Source organism: Psammomys obesus, unplaced genomic scaffold (genome assembly GCF_907164565.1).
Source record: "Psammomys obesus unplaced genomic scaffold, mPsaObe1.curated_primary_1811, whole genome shotgun sequence".
NCBI classification, from domain to species: Eukaryota; Metazoa; Chordata; class Mammalia; order Rodentia; family Muridae; genus Psammomys; species Psammomys obesus.
The window spans coordinates 3,603,205-3,625,785 of NW_026596162.1; the positions used below are offsets into that span (position 1 = coordinate 3,603,205).

Here is a 22,581-nt window from a genome sequence, read left to right on the forward strand (position 1 = left end):
ACATGCGTGCAAGGCGAAACACCCGCACACATAAGACAGAAACAAACACGTCTTTAGCGGTATTTATCCTCAAATTCAGTCTTTGGTGGTGCGTACCTTTAATCCTAAAACTCAGGAGGAAGAGGCAGGCCTGATCTACAAGGGCTACTTAGTAAAATCCTGTCTCAAAAAAAAAAAAAAAAAAAAAAAAAAAAAAAATCCAAAACGAAAAAGAAGACAAATGAAAAAGTGTTCTAGAGTATGCATTTTTAATGTCTACCTCTTGTGTAGTGTGCCTCATAGTACTGTAAACATAAAAAAATACCTTTTCAACACCTTGTTTTTAGTGGGGTATCTAGCCAGAGGCGTCGTTGCTAAATCACGTGCCAGTTCTATTTTTAGTTTTTCGAGGAACTACCATCTCCTTCTGTTCTGACCAGTGTGGAAGGGCAGCAGTTTTCCCACACCCTCGACACCCTACTTCCTGATTGTTTGGACACTTAGCATAAGAAAAGGTGGCAACTCCAGAGTCATTTGGTTTTGTTTGTTGTTTGTTTTTTTATTGCCTAGGTCCTACTCTTTTAGTTGTAGATTTATAGAAGTTTTTCTAAGATTTGAATTAATTTATTTATTGGGTGTGTGAGTGAATATGGAATCCGTTTTTCTCCTTCTACCAAGAATCATAGAGAGCAAGTTCCAGGGATTGAACTCCAAGTTGTCAGGCTCGGAAGCAAACGCCTTTACCCACTGAGCCATCTTGCCAGCACGTGTAATACCGTTCACATCTAGAATCTCTTTGTTCTATAGTTCTTTAGTAAAGTTTTTTTATTTAATTTTGTTGTTCTTTTTTTTGAAATTTTTTTTTTGAACAGCATCTCTCACTCTGTCTTTAAAGCTTTTTAAAAATTAATTTATTTATATGTGTGTCTGTCTGTGGGTGGAGGTGGAGGTCAGAGGATAACTGGCAGGAGTCGGTTCTCTCCTACAATGCGGGTTCTGGGGAGCAAACTCGGGTCGTCAGATTTGATGGTACTCACCTTCACCCGCTGAGCCATCTCACTGGTTCCATCAAGCTGGCGTCAGACTCACAGTTCTCCTGCCTCAGCCTCCCGAGTGTGGGGCTACAGGCACGTACCGCTACCCAAAACTTATCTGCTCTTCTCGCTTGTTTCTCTCAGACACACCCGAGGATCATTGTTCACATTTCTACATTTTATAGAAATTTTGTGTTATAACATGTGAAGTTTTGATTGGAGTTGCAATCTCTATGAGTGCTAGGCCAGCCTGATCTACAGAGCTAGTTCCAGGACAGCCAGGGCTACACAGGGAGACCCTGTCTCAAAAAGCCAAAAAAAAAAAAAAATTGTATGTTTTTGATAGTCATTGCTTTCTTAATGAAAATGTATTACTTAGCAGTGTATAGAAAAGAGTGTTAAAATTGTCCTCTTTTCTTTTCCCTTTGGTGTTTTGAGATAAAATCTTTCTGCATAAACCTGGCTGTCCAATAACTCACTATTTAGACCAGGCTGGGTTCAGACTCACAGAGATTCTTCTGCCTCTGCCTTCCAAATGCTGAAATTAAAAGTACCCGGCTAATTGTCCACTTTCTAAAGCAAAGCAATGGTATATTGAATAGAACATAGTCTTTGCAGGCAACAAGACTTGGGATGTGTGTGTGTGTATGTATGGGGGTCTAAATGAGAATACATGTGTATATACATATATATGTATATATACACAGAAGAATCTCTGTGAGTATATATGTATACATATATATGTGTGTATATATATATATATATTTATACAAATAATAGGATTTACATGTGAATGATAGGATATATTCTATATAATGGTGATGATAATGATCAGGTCTTGCTCTGTGGCCTAGATAAGTCTAGAACTTGCAGTCCTCCACCCCAGTCTTCCAAGTACTCATGTCACAGGTGTGCACTCCCAGGTCCAATGAGAGGTGGGTTTAAATCTCAGGCTTGCTACTGACCATCAGATGCATGACCCTAAGAAAATGTGAGTGTACTGTTTAGTGTGCCAGCCTCTAATAAATCGTGGCTATGGCTATTAAATTTTCTTTAATATATTTCTATTAATTTCTTCATGTTTTCTATTCATAATGATATGACCAACAATTAATTGTAACGTTAACTTTTCCTTCCCAATAGTTATATTTTTAAAATGGGATTCACTTTCTACTGAATTAACCAGAAAAATCAGAAGTACAATTCTTTGTAATTATGTTAATTCTGTCTTGTGGGGGATATTTTACTTGGGAAAGGAATGTTATAACTGTTCACTGTTAAGTACAAATAATGTTGGTTGTACTGTGGGTACTGTAGAGTGCTTTAAAAATACGAATCAGTTACTTAGGGAGATTGATTCAAGCTGGACAACTTTATTGACAAGCTACAATGTTAATGTTATCCAAAAGAAAGAATAAAAATGAAAGTTCCCCCAGCACTCCAGAGGCAGAAGCAGGTGGATCTCTGTGAGTTTGAGGACAGCCTGGTCTTCAGAGAGTTCCAGGACAGCCAGGGGTACACAGAGAAACTCTGTCTTGAAAATTAAACAAACAAACAAACAAAAAATAACAACAAAAAAGAAAGGTCCATATCCTTTCTTTCTTCCTTTCTCCCTTCCTTCCTTTTTTTCTTTCTTCCTTCCTCCCTCCTTTTATTTATTTTTAGATTGGGTCTCTCTCTGTGTAGCCCCAACTATCCTGGAACTCACTATGTAGCCCTGGCTGGGTTTGAACTCACAGATATCTGCCTGCCTCTGCCTCCCAAGTGCTAGGATTAAAGGTGTGCCACGCCCAGCGCAGGACCCATCTTACCTTAAAACAGAGGTTATTATTTTCTCTGGAAATATTCTCTCTATAGGATTTTTAAGAGCCTTCCTACAGACTTGAATAAGGAAACATTTTCCTTCCTTTGGTCCTGTGACAGTTTCTTTATATGATAGAGCTCTGTACCGTGTTTATATCTGATCTGAGTTTCACAACACACTTGTAGCTTTGATTCCAATTATATAATGAAGCTTGGAACATTTAACCGCAAATCAGGGGGGTTAAAGTCCACGTTCTTTAAAAAAATACTTACTTATTTACTTTTTGTGTGCGTGCACACATACACACCACAGCACCCGTGTGGAGGTTGGAGGACACCTTGCTGGAGTCAGTTCTCTCCTCCTATCATGGGGGTTCTAGGTGTCACACTCGGGTTGTCAGCTTTGGTGGCAAGCTTCTGCCTCTGTAGCTTTAGGACCAACGTCTGACCTGACCAAAGAGCTTTATTTTATAAGAACCTTCCCTACATACACATGCCCACATATAAACCCAGTTATCTACCTGTAGTCTTAAGAGATGGTTAGTATGTGGCAGTTTAGAAACAGTGATCTGCATGTAACACTATTCTGCTTTTAAGGAAAGATTAATCAGTGTAAGTATGTTTGATTGTGAAACACAGCTATTTTTTTTTTAGATCCATTTATTTATTTTATGTATATGAGTGCTCCTCCGCATGTACACCTGCATGCCAGAAGAGGACATCAGATATCAGTATAGATGGTTGTGAGCCACCATGTGGTTGCCAGAAATTGAACTCAGGACCTCTGGAAGAGTAGACAATGTTCTTAACCACTGGACCATCTCTCCAGCCCCCAAATATAGCTAGCTATTAAGAGTATGGAAATATGACTTTCCTGGTAGAGTGTTAGTCTGGGTTTAATCTTAGCACCATGTAATACTGGGCATGGAGCCAGGCACAGAGGCACACTCCTGTAATCCCAGCACTCAGGGAGGTAGAAGCAGGTGGATCTCTGTGACTCTGAGGCCAGCCTGGTCTACAAACTGAGTCCAGGACAACTAGAGCTGCACAGAGAAAACCTCTCTTGAAAAACCAAATAATAATAATAATAAACTTGGCATAGTAGTACAAACTTGTAAATCTTAGCACTTGGGAGCAGAAGTTTAAAGCTGTCCTTGGATACATAGTCTCTGAACCCAATATCTGGGATACATGAGACTGTCTCAGAAAAGGAAAAACAAAACAACAAGAATCTAATTTAAAAAATATACAGTTTGCTGAGTACCTTCCACGGGCCAGGTGCCTTACTTGAAAGCTTTCTGCACATCTTTTCCTTTAATCCTTATAACAAGGCTGTGAGTGGCACCCACAACTCTTCTAAATGAAGAAACTGCCTTCACTGGAGGTAGACACCTACCTGTACCAGCAACATAGCCAGTCAGTGTCAGGGCTAGGGCAGTTTAAACCATGCCTACCACTGCAGCCTGCCTTGTAGTCTTTATTTTGTCTCATAAGATACAATTCCTAAGAAACTGGAGAGGAAGGAAGACCTTTAGCTGAATCTAAAATTTAAATTTCAGTGCAGGCAGAAATGACCATCTGTGAAGAGCGGATGGAAATCATATTATTTTGTTATGGTTTTTGTTGTTGTTGTTTTTCCAAGACAGGGTTTCTCTATGTAGCTCTGGCTCTCCTGGAACTGTCACTCTGTAGACCAGACTAGTTTCATCTCACAGAGATCAGCCCACCTCGGCCTTCCCTAAAGGCTTGTACCACCACCACCCAGCTCAGAAATCATAAAGGTAAATCATGGAAGAGATTTTCCTTGAAGTAGGCCACACGCTTTGCAGTTTATTACCAGTCTTATCCATCACATTCTTTAAATAATTGCACCAGATCCTTGACCTCAAAGACTGCCGCTCGGCCGGAGTGTGGTGGTACACACCTTTAATCCCAACACTGATGAGGCAGAGATAGTCAGATCTCTGTGGCTTAGAAAGGGAGTCTGGCCTACATAATGAATTCCAGGACAACCGGGACTACTTAAAGAGACCTTGTCCCAGTTAATGAATGAATTGATTGGTTTTCAGTATTAATTACTTTTTAATTGCTTAATTATTAATTCCATCCCTGGGACCCACAGAGTAGAAGGAGAAAGCCAGCTTCTGCAAACTGTGTTAATCCCGTGGGGAGAGATTTAGACCACTGCCACATTTTTCTGAACCAAATTTGAAGCAAATTTTATTGACAACTGGCCAGGATGATGGATACTGGATAGGTCCAAACCAAGGATTCCCAAAGTATAGTGGCAAATTACGCTAGTCAGAACTCACAAGGCTATGCACTTCCACCTTTGTCCAATGAGGGGCAAGCATACATCCAATGTACTTCCTGCCTCTGTAGCTCCCACCTACACGTGGTCAACACATCCTGTGCAGGTGAGGTAACCAAGTTTGTTGACTGTAGTGCCATCATACATGAAGAACAGCCTCCGAATTCCTGTAAGTTATGTCCTTGGGCAAGTGGGGTTTACAAGGTTAAAGGCATTTCTATTTTCTGCACTTCCTAAGCAGAGTAATTTAAACTTAAAGGACAACTTTAGCCATCATAGTTGTCCTTCCAGCCTCACACATAGAGGTGAGTACATGTATAAATAAAATATAGTTAAAACTGAAGACAGTTGCTTCAGGGGCCAGAAATACAGCTTAGTTGGTAGAGGACTGACTTGCCTAGTATCCATGTACCCCTGGGTTCCCTCCTTAGTTCCTGCAGCAAATTTAATACATTTTCCTTTTTATAACAAAATTATTACAAGTTTATTGTAGAAAGTTATAAAATAGAGACAACCAGAATTAGAAAGAAAAGAAAAGAAAAGGCAACATCTTAAAATTCCATTACTTGGTACTGGAGAGATGGCTCAGAGGTTAAGAACACTGGCTGTTCTTCCAAAGGTCCTGAGTTCAATTCCTAGCAACCACATGGTGGCTCACAACCATCTATAAGGGGATCTGGTGCCCTGTTCTGGTGTGTAAGCACACATGCAGGCAGAATGCTATATAAATAAATAACTGTTTAAAAAAAATTCCATTACTCAGAAATAAGAACTATTGAAAATTTCGGTATTCATAGCCATTATCTTTTCCTTTCTTTTCTGGGGAGGGCTGAGACAGGATCTCACTAGGTAACTCTGGCTATCCTGGAATTCCATATGTAGACCAGGCTGGCTGGTCCTGAACTCAGAGAGATCCACCTGCCTCTGAGTGCTACCATCAAAGGCATGGGCCACCACAGCTGGCTTTCGTGTTTATAAGTAAATATAATTTTCTGTTTAATACTTAAACAGAAGCGACTATATATTTATAGCCAGTTTCTTGTTTGTTTCGTTGGTTGGTTGGTTTTTGTTTTTCACTTAAAAATATATCATGCAGCCAGGCGGTAGTGGAATAGACCTATAATCCCAATATTCAGGGAGGCAGAGGCAGGCAGATCTCTGTGAGTTTGAGGCCAAGCCAGCCAAGACCACACAATAAAAACCCTGTCTAGAAAAAAAAAAGAAGAAAAAGAAAAGAAAAAAGGAAGGAAGGAAGGAAGGAAGGAAGGAAGGAAGGAAGGAAGGAAGAAAGAAAGAAAGAAAGAAGTGCTTTTAACTGGTGAACCATTTCTTTATCCCCTTAATCTTTTAGCACCCAGGTTACTATACAAAGATTAAGTTTCTGTTATTTAAGCAAACCAGGCCATGGTACTTGAACATTTCAGCTCTAGCTTATTAATATAGCCAATAAAGCTTCCTGGTGCGGGGGATATTCTACAATCTGGAACCATTTTATCAGAATTTTAAGTAAGATCCTGAGATCTCTGAACAAAACACTCTGCTCCCACTAAAATGATCCTGGAGAGGATACCCTGTTATGTTTTAAAGGTTCATGATAGGACTGATGGGATGGCTCAGCAGGTAAAGGCATCTGCTGCAAAGCCTGATGACCTGAGTTTAATTCCTGGGACCCAATCACATCATCCTGAACACACCTAATCGCATCAGATTCCAAGGACCCAACCCATGTCAGAAGTTCTCTGACTTCAGTATGCATGCCATTGCAGACAACACACACACACACACACACACACACGTTTTTGTTTGTGTTGTGATTTTTTTTTCTGGATACAAGGTTTCTCTGTATATAGGTTGGCTATCTTGAACTCACTCTGTAGACACTTGTTGCTCTTGCAGAGGACCCAGGTTCAATTCCCAGCATCCACATGGTGGCTCACAACCAGTTCCAGGGGAGCTGATAGCCTCTTCTCTCCTTTTCAGACACCAGATACTCACCCAGCTTAGATATACATGCAGACAAAACACCCATATAAAATAAATTATGAAAATGAATCTGAAACACATATCTAGATGCACTCACACACACACAGATTAAAACAGTTAATTACTTGAGGTCTCTCTGCTTGATTTCTACATAGGGGTCTCCCTGTTCTTTACATTTTCTTCTTCTGTACTCTTCCCCATCTTAATCTCTTCCCTTGCTTTTTGCAGAGGCAGGGATGGCACCCAGGGCCTTGCACACGATGAGGAAGGACTCTACCACTCTTGATATCCCCAGCCCCAATCTCTTTCTGTAAGGACACTCACTCATCACATTGAATTAGGGCCCACTGACGTGTTCTTATTTTTCTTTAACAACCTTTTTAAGGGGTGTGTCTCCAAAGATGTCACATCTAGAGTCTGGGGTTTTGTACTCTGACCTGTGAATTTGAGCAGTGGATTCATCCTTAATAGTCATACACCAGCCTTCACTTAAGATTTTAAATGTTCTTCTTGGTAGCATGGACTTGTAATTCAGATGTTTTGGAGACCGAGGCAGGAAGATTACTGGTTCAGGGTGTGCTTAGACTACAGAATGAGTTCAAGACCAGCTTGGGTAACTTAGTAAGATTTCATCTGGAAATAGAAAGTAAAATAAAAATAATTTTTTTTTTAAAGCCTGGGAATATAGCTCAATGCACTTTTTAGTATGCATAGGATGTAGTTCAGTCTCAGGTTCTGGGAAGAGGAAAACTTTTTTGTTATTGTTTTGTTTGTTGTTGTTTTCAAGACAGGGTTTCTCTGGGTAACCTTGGCTGTCCTAGACTCGCTTTGTAGACCAGGCTGGCCTCGAACTCACAGCAATCTGCCTGCCACTGCATCCTGGTTGCTGGGATTAAAGGTGTGCACCACTACCACCCAGCTGAGGGAAAACTTTTAATTGTACTTCTTACTGCTTTGCTCTACTGAGTTCCAGCCAAGGTCTTCCTGCATGTTAGACAAGTCGTCTCTAGTACTGAGCTCTAGCTCCCAGTTTCTTGTTTTGTATTAGTGTTTGTTTAGTTTTGGTGCGGAACCTAGGGCCTCACAGACTAGACAGGTGCTCTGCGATTGAATTCTGCTTCCGGTCTACTGGCTTAAGAGGTCTCGCTGAGGAAATCATGGTTTTGAAAGGTTTGTTTGTTTGCTTGCTTGCTTTTGTCCTTTTCTTTTGTTGATGTTGTTGTTTGTTTGTTTGTTTGTTTGTTTGTTTTGAGACAGGGTTTCTCTGTGTAACCGTGGCTGTGCTGGACTCCCAGAGATCTGCCTGCCTTTGCCTCCCTGAGTACTGGGATGCTTTTGTCCTTTTGAATGACATTCTTTGTCTTAAACATAACCAATCCCAAGCCCCAAAGAGCCACTGAATTGCCCTCACTTAGTTTCTGTGTAGAACGTAGAACTGCAGCACATCCCAGGTGCTTCTTCGTCGGATAGGCAACATGGATGTCAGGTTGTGCGAAGACTTTAATTTTACTCCATGCCGTTCTCCACACTTTAAAATGCTAAAATGCCTTGCCGGGCTGAGCTGTTTAACTTAGTTGGTAGGCTGCTTGCCTAATGGGCACAGAGCCCCTCTGCTCAAAGCTCTGCATTTGCATAAAGCAGGCGTGGCAGCACATGCCTGTAATCTGTCCTTAGGAAGCTGATACAGGTTCCAGGCCAGCCTGGGCTACAGAGAGAACTTTTCCAAACAAGAAGGGTACCACTGTACCCTGAGGTAGGCACATGGTAGGTGGTGAAATCACTGAGGCCACCACATCGCCTCTGTCAGACTCATTATGATCCCATGTGTTCCAATGTGAAATGACACTCGGGCTCTAGAATGTATCTCTGTTTCCTAGGCGAGAAAAGTCTTTGGCCAGGAGGATTCACAAGTGGCTGTTTTCAGTGTTGATGGACGGACAGAGGTTTTTCATAACCATGTAGTAGTACACATTAAAACTGAAAACTCTTGGTCTGATTCTTTGACTGGGGAACATGAGGACCCATTCTGTGAGTAGGTTGACCAATGGCCAGGCAATCTGGGCAGAGCCATTACAACAGTCAAGGGCGGGCTGTCTGTAGGAGTAAAGTGGCCTGCCATTTACTAGCATCATTGGAAGCTGAAGCTAAAGAAATTTTGCTTTGGCTCAGACCATCATTCTGCTGGATTTTTAAAGATGGGATTGCTTGGTAAAGGCAAGGCCCAGGGGTCAACCCTCAGCACTGGGGGGAGGGGCACCGTGCACACTGCTTACTGTGGAAGTGTGTATTCTATTTATCTGTACCTTGCCTAGTGAATAAAGGGAGCTCCACCCTACAAAGAAAACATGGAATTTTAAGTGCAAGTCTTCTGGGCAGAGAAAGATTTCCATCTGATAAGGAGGGGCAGGGCTTTGTTTATTTGTTTGTTGTTTGTTTTGCCTGAAGGAGCGGCTGACACTTTCAGTAGCCTTAAAAGTAAGGATTAAAAATTTCTAGGAAGTAGAGAACTCACATTCTGCTGGGAGGATGGGCTCAGAAGAGCCGTGTAACCTTTCATGGAATTCTGAATATTTAATCTTTGAAACAACATTTGTCAAGTCCACACATGCTAACTGGTGCACCAGTCCACAGCCCAGCAGGTTGGTGGGAAGTGTAAGTCAATGGTAGAGCCCTTGCCTGGCATGTGTGAGGCGTTGGTGCCCAACCCCAGCACTGCAGAAAGTAAGCTGATCGCAGCTGGAAATGGGGCAGTAAGCAGCTTGGCTTCGGACAGCAAAAGGAGCCTGTCCTCCTGCTTACTTTTGACACATTTCTAACAACCTAGGTTATCCAGTTTCCTAACCAGTGCAGATTAGGGCAGATCAATTCAAGGGGAAGAGCAGGTTGGTATTGGCAGGCACACAGAGTTCAGAAAGAAGTGACAAGGGTCAGCCAGATAGTGAGGAGGAGAAACAACAAAAAGCAGACAAACACACTCCAGCTAGAACCGACCATGGAGTCCTGGGGAGTGCTGGTGAACAGCTCTTGGACTTCTTCACCTAAGGATGAAGTTTCTTCAGGATGTGACTACCGCAGCTTGGGCTAAAATGTCACTTATAACACATTGTCATGGCTCAGGACACATTTGTGCCTAATAAAGCTCAAGGCTTATTAGGGGGTTTAATCCTGGATGCCAAACAACAAAAGCTACTGAATAATAGCTGTTAGTATAGGAATTTTTTATGACATCACTTTGTTCATATATTAGAACAGTACAGTGTATTTCAGGAGGAAAAACAGTAGCCCTTCAACCACCAGAAATGATGCATTCCTCGGGGGTCATCGGTGTGGCTGGAGGAGTGATGGCCTAAGAACAGCCCAAGAACCACCTTGCACAAAGGTGGTTCCAGCTGCCCACTCCACTGTCCTCTTTCCTGCCCCTCCTTTTGCTTTACTTTTTTTTTTTAATTTATTTTATTTACACTGGTATTCTGCCGACATGTATGTCTGAGAATGTCAGATCCCCTGGAACTGGAGTTACAGACAGTTGTGAACTGCCATACGGGTGCTGGAATTTGAACCTGGGTACTTTGACAGAGCAGCCTTGCTCTTAACCGCTGAGCCATCTATCTCTCCAGACCCCTCCTTCTTCTTTTATGAGCTGAGTCTCACCATGTAGCTCTGGCTGTCCTGGAATTGGTATGTCTGGTCTGAGACTCATAGAGATCCACCTGCCTCTACCTCCTGAGTGTTGAGATTGAACGCCTGTGCCACCTCTGCCAGCTGCTTCCTCCTACTTGCCTGAGACCCATTAAGGCAGTGATACTCAGCAAACTTTGAAACTACAAATGACATCTCATAGCTTTCTGCTACGTTTGTTATTCTTAGGCAAACCCTTCCTCCAGCCACTTCCTCAGCATTCTTACCCCTTTTCAGCTCATGACCACCCTCCTCCAGGTTGGTTCCACCTCTGTATCTATGAAGAGTATGCAAATCCCTACTTTCAGGAGAGGTTTCATCCACCAGATGCCATGGAACCCCTCACCCAGAAACCAATTTCTAGCCTTTCTCTTTCTTCATTCCCCTGTGAAAAGACATTTGGCTCGTCTTTGGAGAAAGTGTGTCCTTCAAAACCTTTCCTCAAGAGGACTGGCTATCCCGGGTCACAGGGTGTGTGTGAGTGGTTCCTTCTTGTCTCTTCCCCATAGACTCACCAGTCACCTAGCACTCCCCTTCCCTGTCTTCCCTCCTGCTGCTAACACAGGTTTATGTCCTCACGTTTCTGCGGGCTACAAGTCCAAGGTCAGGATGTCGGCAGGGACGATTTTTCACAGGGTCTCTGTCTCAGTGTTTTCTATTTCTACAGTTAAGTACCACAGCCTAGATGATGACAACGATGATTTTAGTTTTTCCAGACAAGGTTTCTCTGTGTGTAGCCCTGGCTGTCCTGGAATCACTCTGTAGATCAGGCTGGCCTCAAACTCACAGAGATCCGCCCACCTCTGCCTCTGGAGCACTAGGATCACAGGCGTGCGCCTCCGTCGCCGCCGCCACCACCACCACCACCACCTGACACCTAGATTATTATTATTTCTTCCTCCTCTTTTTTTTTTTCCTGCCTTCTTCCTCCTCCTCCTCCTCTTCGCCCACAGATAGCTGAGAATAACATTGGTTTCTGACCTCCAAAATGTTGGGATTATAGTTGTACCACCTTGCCTGGCTCTCAACTTGGGTAATTTATAAAGAATGGTTTATGCATCTCATGGCTCTAGAAGTCCAAGAGCATGGCACAGGCACCTGCTCAGCATTGGTGAGGCCCCTCTTGCAACATCATAACACAGTGAGGGGGGAGGAGGCAGCATCCCTTAGGACAGAGGAAACAGACTGGCTGACATCTCTCCCTCCAACTCGTGGTTATGCAGGATGACCTTGAATTTCTGACTGTCTTGCTTCTCTTTCTCCCAAGTGCAGGGATTACAGATTGCACCAACTCCAAGCTTCAGGCATTCTAGGCAAGCATTCTACCAACTGAGCCACAACCCTGGCTCCTTTCTTCTCTCCCTCCATTTTTTTTTCCCCCTTAGCAAAGCCATAATCCAGCCAGGCATGATAGTGTTTCTCTGTTATTCCAGCACAGAAGAGTACCAGGCAGGAATATTGCAAGTCAAAGGCCAGCCCCAGCTGCATAGCTGAGACTTTGCTGCAGAAAAACAGAACAAACCAAACAAATATCCACTAATTCCATCCTGACCTTCATGACCCCCTTTAATCCTATTTATCTCCAAAGACTCCATCTCCAAAATCTATCAACATTTGACTTCGGAGATTAAACTTTAGCATAAATTGAGGGGCAAGTAGCTAGATAATAGTGTCCTCTCTCCATGGCTTGAGGAAGTCTGCCATCTTGTCTCCTTCCTGTGTCCCTCCCCCCCCCCATCCCCCTTATAATGATTGCAGTCAGGCTGAATCAGGAGCCACCATGATGATCCTATTTTACCTCAGTCATCTCTTTAAAGATCTGTTGCAGTGACATTCTAAGGTATTTGGAGTTAAGGCTTGCAAGTGACTTTTGGGGGACACAGTTGAACCCACCCATCCATTCCTGGTCTCATCTTCTGAGTGGTACTACACGTCCCCACAACAGCCTAAGCTATCTTACGCTTTTCCTCTCAACCCCACCCACTTCATTTTCTGTGGCAGGTTCACCCCCACAATTGGTTTGTGTCTGGTTCTTTTTTTTTTTTTTTCTAGATTTTACTTTATTTTATGTGTAGGAATATATCGCCTACATGTATGTATGTATACCACATTTGTGCCTGGTATCAGTAGAGCTCAACACAGCAGAGATCAAATCCCTTGGAACTAGAGCCACAGATTATTATTGTGAGTTTATCTATCCTGTTGGTGCTAGGAACCAAACTCAAGTTCTCTGAAAGAGCATCCTAACACAGTATTCTTAATTGCTGAGCTATTTCACTGGTCCCCATCGCTCTGATTCGCTTCATATCTGCTCTAGTTCCTCAACACAGACATCTCCATCTCACCAGCATCCTTGGATTCTCTTCCCCAGAGAACCCCAGGCCTGTCTCCGACCCTCAGCTTCTGCTTGATCTCATCCTGCTTGCTCTCCTAGTTCTCCCAGCTAGGCCAGCTTTCTTTATCTTCACTCTCTCTGGTTAGCTCTCACCACCTCAGCCCCTGCTATCCACCTTTCTCTGTTGGCCTGGCCATCCCCTCACCAGCGTCTCGTTGTGACTAGAGGTACCAAGGTTTTCAGACCCCTAGGGCTTTGTTTGCCTTGCTCATTTGTAGTTCTAGCTCTGGTCACCCCCACTCTGTTTTCTTTGCCTCGGCTTCTCGGTTGATCTGCTTCACAGGAAAAAGAGAGGCCCTCTTGTCATTCTGCTTCCTCCTGGCATGAGGGCATTGGAGGGAAACCCAAGAAGAATTATGACCATGGCTTGATATTCTCAGCCTGTGCCCCTTGCTGTTCCGTACTGCTCTTTTACACATTCAAGGCCATCACTCACTAACACTTACGACTTGGCCCCCCATCACTATTTCCTCTATGCCCCTACAAGTCTTCCTTCATCTCCTTTGTTAGAGAAAGAATTATTGGGAGGGGTAGCGAGATGTCTTGGTAGTTAAGAGCACATGTTTTTGCAGAGGGCCCACATTCAAATCCCAGAACCCAGCTATCCATGGGAGCTTCCAAGCATCTATAACTGCAGTCCCAGTGGGTCTGATGCCCTCTTCTGACTTCCTGAATTCTGCAGGCACCAGGCACAGGGTCATTGCTTGTGAGCCTCATGATTCTGTCATCCCAGGGCTGATCTCTCTGCCTTTTTCTTCTCTCTGCTCCTTTCAGAGCTGTTGCTTTGTGCTTCAAATATCTTTATTTCTTTATTTCTCTCTGGAGTCTAAATTTCTTTCCTTTTTGACCTCAGTTGTCTGAATGGTTTATCCATGCTACATTTCTTTTTTTTTTTTTTTTTGGTTTGTCAAGGTCAGGGTTTCTCTGTGTAGCCTTGGCTGTTCTGGACTTACTTTATAGGCCAGGCTGGCTTTGAACTCAGAGATCTGCCTGTCTTTTGCCTCCCAGAGTGTTGAGATTACAGGCATGCAGCATCAGGCCTGGCCCATTCCACACCTTTTCACAATGATCCTCTCAGAGGTAATTTTGTGAGTGTTCTTGAGCTGGACTCCTCCACAGTCAACACTTGAGGCCAGAGAATCCTTCCCTGTGGGGCTTGTCCTGTGCATGGAAATAGGTTAAACAGCATCCCTGGCCTCTATTTATTTGGGACCTAGAGTACCTTTCCTCCAACATGTGACAGGCCAGAATGTGGAGACCTTGATAAACATCCCTTGTAGAGCAGGACTGCCTGGTTAAAAAACATTGGTGTTGATGTTTAGGAACGTAGGTTCTAGGTTTCTGCTACTGGTGGTGGTGGTGTTGGTAGTGAATGGTGGACGTCTTTTAGATTTATATTTAAAAAAAAAATTTTTTTTTTTTTGATACAGGGTTTCCCTGTGTAACCTTGGCTGTCCTGAACTCAATTTGTAGACCAGGCTGGCCTCGAACTCACAGAGATATGGCTGCCTCTGCCTCCCAGAGTGCTGGGATTAAAGGTGTGAGTCATCCTACCCAGCTGGTGGTGGTCATCTTAGCTTTTGGGAGACAGAGGTAGTTCTATGAGGCCAGCCTGGTCTACAGAGTGAGTTCCAGGACTGCCAGGGCTGCATAGAGGAACCCTGTCTTGAAAAACAAGTCAACAAAGAAAAAGAAAAAGAAAAAAGGAATGTAGGTTATGCCACGTCATTATCATTAGTCGGTTGTAGGCGTATTGAAGCCCACAGCATGTCTACCTAAGGCTTCAGCGTTATTGTGAACATACAGAATGCAATGCCTGCAGAACAAACAGAAAGAGGCCTGTGCCTCATGTTCATGTTGAGAGAAGGACAATTATAAACAAAACTGCTGAAACTAAAAAAAAAAAAAAGAAAAGAAAAAGTACAGTTGCTTTTCTTTCCAATTAAATTCTTTTTTAAAGAGTCTCCGTCATGCCTTTAATCCCAGTGCTTGGGAGGCAGAGACAGGTGGAACTCTATGAGTTTAAGGCCAGACTGGGGCTACAGATCCAGTTCCAGGACAGCTAAGGCTATACAGAGGAATCCTGTCTAAAATAATAAACAAACAAATAAACAAATAAATGGAGTGTCTCACTGTGTAGCTCTGGCTGTCCTGGAACTCACTATGTAGACAGGGCTGGCCTTGAACTCACAGAGATCTGGCTGCCTCTGCCTTAAGTGCTGATATAAAAGTGTGTGCTTCCTTCTCCCCACCCCCAGTAAAATTTGTGTTGAACGAGTGCAGGTACAATACCAACCGTTATGCAAAACTTCAGCCAATAACAGTATTTTATTGAGATTATAGAAGAAAATCAAACAGACTTAAAAAAAATAGTAATCTATTTAATTCTCAGTTGGCCAACAATAGTAATAGTAAGGAATGCAGGGCCCCTCAGGTCAGATCCCAGTTCTAACACCGGGTATGATATTGGGCTGTAAAATGGGCAAGGTCACAGTATCTACCTGACCAGAGTATGGAGGGGATGAAGCAAGATCTTAGATGCTCGCCCTTGGACCAGCGCCTGGCACAGAGGGAGTGTCTGGTAAGTGGTGACTGCTATCTTCAGTGTAGCTCTTTTCCTCTCTCTTCCTTCTCAGCCGAGCTCAAGGCCTTCACTTCCTTTTCTTCTTTAACCCCTTACTCCCTAGGCCTTGCCTTCCATACTCTCATTAGTCTGGTTGCTCAGAGCTTGCCCTTTCTCAGTTACTAGCCTTTATGACTCTTTTAGGGTTGAGCACCTTTGCCCCTAGAAGCTCCCACTTCCTTGACTGATCTGGTTTAGAGGAAAACGGAGAGGGCCTTCTTGTCACTCCTACTTCCTTCTCCTCCTAATTGCAGGCATTTCCCTGGGTTTGGTCTGTTGGCCTCTTATTGTCCATTGTCTCTCCAGGCCTTTGGGTGGGCTGAACCCAGCTCTCCCTCTTCTTCCACGCATCCCTTCCCCAAAATTCATGACACTAGTAAGCTGACTCCGCATCTCTGTAAATCACAATCAAGGGACCAGACCTAACAGACTCTGCCTCTTCCCCTGGGCCCTCCTGTCCTTCCATTGTTCCTGCCACATTCCTGCAGGGACACAGGCCAATTTAACACCGCTGTAGTGACTGGCCTTCTTTTAATATCACACTTCTTGGTTGATGCCCTGTAATTTCTTTCACTTTCTGTCTCTTGTATTCAACTGGTCAGTTTCTCTTCTTTCTATGGCCTATTTTTTCTTCTTTCTGGAGACAGGGTCTCACCATATTCCTCCCCTTGAACTTACAATCCCCTTGCTGTAACCTCCCAAGTGCTAGGATTCCAGGCATGTGCCACCACGCCCCGCTTGCGCTTGCGGCCTAATGTCTTGAATCAGTTTTCCCCCCCTTCACCTCAGAAACAGCGCCTGACTGAGTTTTTACTCCTTCCGAGGTGAGCTCTTCTACTAACTCTAATGAGTCTTCCTGTCTCATCTTGTCATCTTTCAGACCATTCTCCACAACACATGAGGGGGGCTGGCTGTCGTCCTCTGTGTGTTCTTTCTTGGATGAGGCCCAAGTTTGCTTAGTGGTTTGCAGGGCCCCCTGGCTGCTGTTCCAGCCCCATCCCTGCTGCCTCCCCCTCCTCCCTCCCAGGCTGCTGTCACTGAGGGAGGTATTTGCAGTTCAGGAGTCTGACCTTGTACTGTGCCTTTGTGCCCTTGTGCTGGCTGCTCCCAGACTTCTCTGTCTGGTGTGCCCTGACTCCTCCTCCCTGCCTGGGAGACACCTACATGTCTCTTAAGAGTCAGCAGAGCGTGCCACCTCATCCAGGCAGTCTTCTCCAGTGCCCACCTCTTCATCTTCATTATCCACTTGGGAGGCATAGCCATGGTTTCCTTTTATTTGTACCTCCAGTCACTGTGGCACCTTCTACCGCAAACAGGCTTCCCCCTCCAGACTCCCCCACCCCCATTTCTGTTATTCTCTTATTTACCTCGGACACAAGCTTGGTACTGATTTCCTTAACCCCACCTTCTCACCTCTGTCAGATGTTTTTCTGGAAGCCCCCCCCCCCCCCATCTGGGAAATTCTCTCTGCTCCACACCTTGAGTACCCAAGGTTTTTCATTGATAATACTGAAAAATTATATGCGTTTAATCTTGCTTATGTAACTGTGCTCTCTCACCCATTAATTCCTGTCCGTATTTTAATCCATTTACCCGAGAGCCTTTACTGGTTTCAGGACAAGGCCCATAATTTGGTACAATACTGCTTTTATGTGTGTTGGTTTATACGTTTGCTCAATTGATTGCCCTTTTGGCTTTTGATGTGCATGTGTGTGTGTAGGTGTCTATTGAGTATGCTGGTACCCTCAGAACCCAGAAGAGGGCATCAGATCCCCTGGAGCTAGAGTTACAAACAGCTGTGAGCTGCCTGATGCTGGCACTGAGAACTGAAACCTGGTCCTCTGGAAGAGTGGCAAGTGCTCTTAAACACTAAGCCATCTCTCAGTTCTCTTATTTTTGTTGTTCTGAGACAGGGCCTATATAAATAGCTCTGGCTGGCTTTGAACTTGCAGTAATATTCTTGTCTCTGTCTTTTGAGCCCTGGGGTTAAAAGTGTGCACCACGATGACTGGCTAACTTCCATTTGTTTTGTGTGTGTGTGTGTGTGTGTGTGTGTGTGTGTGTGTATGTGTGTGTTCACATATGTGCAGGCATGTGGATGCATGGCTTTGGTGCAAGGTTGGAGGCCAGAGGATAATTTTGCTGAGTAGGCGTTCTCCTTTCACTGTGGATTGAACTCAAATCACAGGCTGGGCAGTAAATTACTTTACCTGGTGGTCTATCTCAACCACCTTCAAATTTTAGTTTACTTTTTAAGCTCTTATGACTACAGCTGTACTGGACATCTGTGTACAAATTTGGTGGAACCTTCCTTCCTTCCTTCCTTTTCTTTCTCTTTCTTCAGTGTAGGGCTTCTCTGTGTAGCCTTGGCTATCCTGGACTTTGTAGTCTAGGCTGGCCTCAAACTCAGCGATGGGCCTGCCTCTGCCTCTCAGAGTGCTGGGATTAAAGGCATGCTCCACCCTGCCTGGCTAAATTTAATTCATTTTAGTGCTTTATTTTGTACTTTTATTTTGGTTTGAGATAGGGTCTTACACTATAGCCCAGACTGGCCTGGAACTCACGGCAATCCTCTGGAGTGCTGGGATTAGAGGCTTGAGCCACCATGCCCCATAAGAATAAAAAAGTCCTCCCCCAACCCCAACAGGGTTTCTCTTTGTAGCTTAGGCTATCCTGTACTTGCTTTGCAGCCCGAGATGGCTTTGAGCTCACAGAGATACCCCTGCCTCTACCTCCCAGAGTTCTGGGATTACAGGTATGTACCAGAGCACCCAGCTAGAATAAAAAAGTTTAAAGGTGACTTTTTCTTTTCTTTTTTTTTGTTTGTTTGTTAGGTTTTTCAAGACAGGGTTTCCCTGTGGCTGTCCTGGACTGGCTTTGTAGATCAGGCTGGCCTTGAATTCAAACTCACAGCAATCTGTTTACCTTTGCCTCCCAGAGTGCTAGGGTTACAGGTATGCACCACCATGCCTGGCTCTAAAGGTGACTTTTTAATTGCCATTTTCATAGTATGAAAATGGTAGTGATTTGTCATGAGAACCCATGGAACTTTGGACATTTTAAAGTATTTACAGAATAAGTTAAATTGCAAATTAAAACTCCAACTTTGATATTGGTACTGTTCATGGTCCAACATGATAATGCAAGCCAATAATCTAAGCAGTTGGGAGGTAAAGGCAGAAGGATGATAAGTATGTGCCTAGCCTGGCATACAAAAGCCAGTGACAAACAAAATACATTAAAACAAACAAGCAAACAAACCAAAACCCTTTGTCTCCCAAGAGACAAATAAGATAGCATTGTTGGAGTGCCCATCCTTGACCACCCATGGAACAGGTTATAAATTGAAAGCTCAAAACTAATTTCTGTGATGATCATGCAACCTATTCTGTTTAAAAACCAACCCACTTCCTCAGCAGACTAGTCCTCAACAACTTTTCATATTAACACTTGGGAGACAGGATGGAGTAGGCAGGAGGCTTAGAAGAGTGGAGTTGGCAGGGTGTGGTGGTGTACACCTTTAATCCCATCCCTTGGGAGGCAGGAGCAGCTGTATCTCTGTGAGTTCTAAGCCAGCCTGGTCTACATATGGAGTTCCAGGACAGCCAGAGCTACAGAGTGAGACCCTGTCTAGAAAGAAGAAAGAAAAAAGAGAAAGGTGGTATTGCTCAGGCTGATAACATACTTGCCTAGCATGAAGCACATGCTAGCACTTCATAAATGGGGCATGATGGCCCTAAGGTTATAAGTTCAAGGTCATCCTCAGCTAGCAAGTTCAAGGGTAGCCTGGAGACCTTGTCAAAAAAAAGAAAAAGAAAAAGAAAAAAAAATGCTACTGCTAAAATTTCACCAGATAGAGTTTTGCTCAGTAAACAGTAGACCCTGGGAAATGTAACAGGTTCTGAAAACTTATTTTTGATGACTGGAAGTCAAAGAAACAGCCAGCTGAATCAGTTCCCTCCCAGTCTGTGGTTTAGCCTACTTATCTCAAGTTAGGGGTAATGGTCCAACTGTTTTTATTCAGTTCTAGAGAATTCTATCTTGGCCAGGCTTCATTTGTTCATTCTACCTCCAGACAGACACCTCTGTCTCCCCCCCCCCCCAACCTGAGTACATTAGAAGGAAGGCTTCGAATTAAAGCCCATAAAGGTCTTCACAACTGTAGGGTGTTCAGCATTCCACGAGGAGCCCGTGGGGTGGAGCCAGGGCAAAGGTCATAGTAAACAGCCTGTAGCAAATTTTCTGCATGTACATCAACTAAGTAGTCCCAAATGCAAAATACTATAGTCCTATTTTCCGTGCTTTTATCTTCAGAATTGTGGTGGTGAAGGTGGTATGTGTGTGTCTTTCTGAAGAGGTGTCCAAAGGCAGAGAACAAGTCCCTTTTGGAACCTACGTAGAAACTGGCTTACTTGTTGGAAACATGTCAGCTGCTTTATGGAGGAAGCACAGCTGAGGCCTGGTTTCTCTGGGCTCTGTGATAACTTGGGCCAAGGCAGTGTGGTGGCTTCAGGAGCCCTGGGGATGGAGAGAGCCTCTCAGGAGGAACCGTGCTTTTCAGAGTTGAAACAGGAGCCCTCTGAGAGAAAGAGATATTGCATGTGGCTTCCCTGACGCCTTGAAGGGAGCCATGGATGACACAGCACCAGCCATTCCGTCGCGGGGTGGGGACAAGGTGGCGGTAGACGCCATCCTTAGGCCCCTCGCGGGCAGACAGCCTCGGCTGAAGCATCACTTGTTGGCTGTGAGAGAAGGCAAAGTTAACAAAAGTCTACGGCCATTGCGTTTGTTAGAAGAGAAGCACGCTCCGAAGTCGCTGCGCGGGTGGGATGGACCAACCTGGGAGGAAAAAAAAAAAAAAAAAAAAAAAAGCAAGAGGTTGGGGGCGGGGTGAAGCGCCTGCTCTTTAATCTCCGGCCCCATCCTCTACTCGCCCCACCTGGATGCAGGGCGAGGACCGCGTAGAGAAGGAACTGTGCGGGTGGGGCTCCTCTTTCAGATTCAGGGGAGCGGCGCTGGATCTGGGGTCCACCGTCACCACACTACCCTCTCGGGCGCCCCGGGCGTCCGCCCCCCCGCCAAGCTCCTCCCGGCATCTCTGCCTCCGTTAAAATAGTGAAACAAACCGTGTAGTAAAGTGATGGGAAGCCGCGGGCTGAGAGCCACTGGCAGTGAGGGGCTGAGGGGAGGGGGCGCGGTGGCCGGAGATAGTGGCCATCAGTGAGCGTTGGGTGGGTCGGAATTGCGCTCAGCTGCGGCCGCTGAGACCCTTCCCCTCGGGCGGCCGGGCCCGCCCCTGGCCCCTAGGGAGGGCTTGGGGCAAATTTGGGGCTTCGGTAGGGGGTGAGGTGGGGATTCCGCTTCCATCCATCCCGGGATGGTGGCCAACGCCGCTGCCTCGCTAAAATTGGGGCGGGGGTGACGACAGGGACAGCCGGGTACCGCGGTCCTCCCGACTCCCCCCGCTCGAGCCGCCGCGGCCGCTGCAGCAGCCCTGTAACACGTCCCCAGGAGACTCGCAGGAGCAACACGTGATGTGTCTACTTATCAGGGTGAGAGGGGGAGAGCGAGCCTCCGAGCGTGCGGGCGAGGAAGCGGGGCAGGGGGTCGAGGCGGGGGCCGGGAAGACGGCTGGGGCAAAGGGGTCGCCAGCTCCTCGCCCACCGCCCTCCCCGTGGGAGAAGAGGAGGAGGGGAAGTGACTGCGGAGTTGATGAACTTTGCACATCCAGAAACGCCATTTTGATTCCTTTTCCGGAACAAGTTTGCATCTCTCCTCGTTCTCTCCCCGAAGCCCACCGGTCCCCACCGCATCATGTCTGGGAGCCCAGCACCCTGCGGGGCCGTAAGTACGCGTCCCGGGTCCCCGCTTGCAGCCCTCGGGTGACTGCGAGATGTCCGGGGCACCGCCGGAGCGACCTTTTAAAGAACTTTTTTGGGGATGGGGAGGGTGAAGTGTGCAGAGCGCGGTGTACTTCTGAAACTCGGCGTTTGGCAGGAAGGACCCGCGCGCCCCACGCCTCGCGGCGTGCGCCTCGGTCGGGGCTGTAGGGTAGGGGCGGCCGGGATGAGCCAGGCAGCCCTCTCCCCTCGGGCTGAGCGCCCGGCCGCTCCTCCTTCTCCTCCTCCCCTTCCTCCGCTCCTTTTCCCCTTCCCGAGCCGCCGGCTCTGCCAACCAGCTCCCAGCGCGAGCAGCCGCAGCGCCCCGCCAGCAGGACCTGATGCGCATCCATATTAGCCGTCCGAGCGCAGGAATCCGGCCCGACCCGCGCCGCCGAGTTTATTTTTAACCAGCACCGCCGGGACTCGGATGGTGCGCGCACCGCGGCCAGAAACATCTTCCCAGCACTGCTCTCCATCTTCCGCCCTCTCTCCCCCGACATCCTCCTCCTCCTCCTCCTCCCCCCCCCCCCATGTGGGAGGGGAAACTTTTCTCCTACATACTTTCTAGTCCCTCTCGGGTCGGGAAGCACGGGAGATGACGGAGCCCGCCCGCCGCCGCAAGGTATCCGGGGGGTGCCCACCCGGGGTGCAGGCGCGGGGGCCGTGCGTTTGGGGTTGCTCGGTGGAAGCATCCGCCGCGCCCAGCTCTGCGGACTTTGATCCTCCCGGGCGGACGGCGCCGGCCGGGAGGGGCGGCACGCAGCCCCGCGCCCTCTGCGGGCTCCCGGCTGGCGGCGGGGCCGTGGGCGACCACCGTCGCTGGGGAGGAGGGGAAGCGGCGCCCCGGGCCGCGCCGACGCGTATTGTTGGTGACTCCTGAGGCTGACCGGGTA

At 46.0% G+C, this 22,581-nt stretch overlaps 1 protein-coding gene across 9 annotated transcripts in view; it reads left to right on the plus strand.

The window, feature by feature from the left end:
* The first annotated feature begins 21,310 nt into the window (after positions 1 to 21,310).
* The window catches only part of Rreb1 (ras responsive element binding protein 1), a 126,639-nt gene continuing 125,368 nt past the window's right edge, over positions 21,311 to 22,581 (plus strand). For 4 of the 9 annotated variants that reach the window (XM_055595115.1, XM_055595106.1, XM_055595116.1 and 1 more), the window contains exon 1: positions 21,388 to 21,650. The gene's annotated coding sequence lies outside the window, so the exon portion shown is untranslated. Of the gene's footprint in view, positions 21,359 to 21,387; positions 21,651 to 22,215; positions 22,311 to 22,478; positions 22,579 to 22,581 lie in introns of those variants that run through there. The other 5 variants (XM_055595109.1, XM_055595113.1, XM_055595112.1 and 2 more) reach the window with 4 other exon arrangements.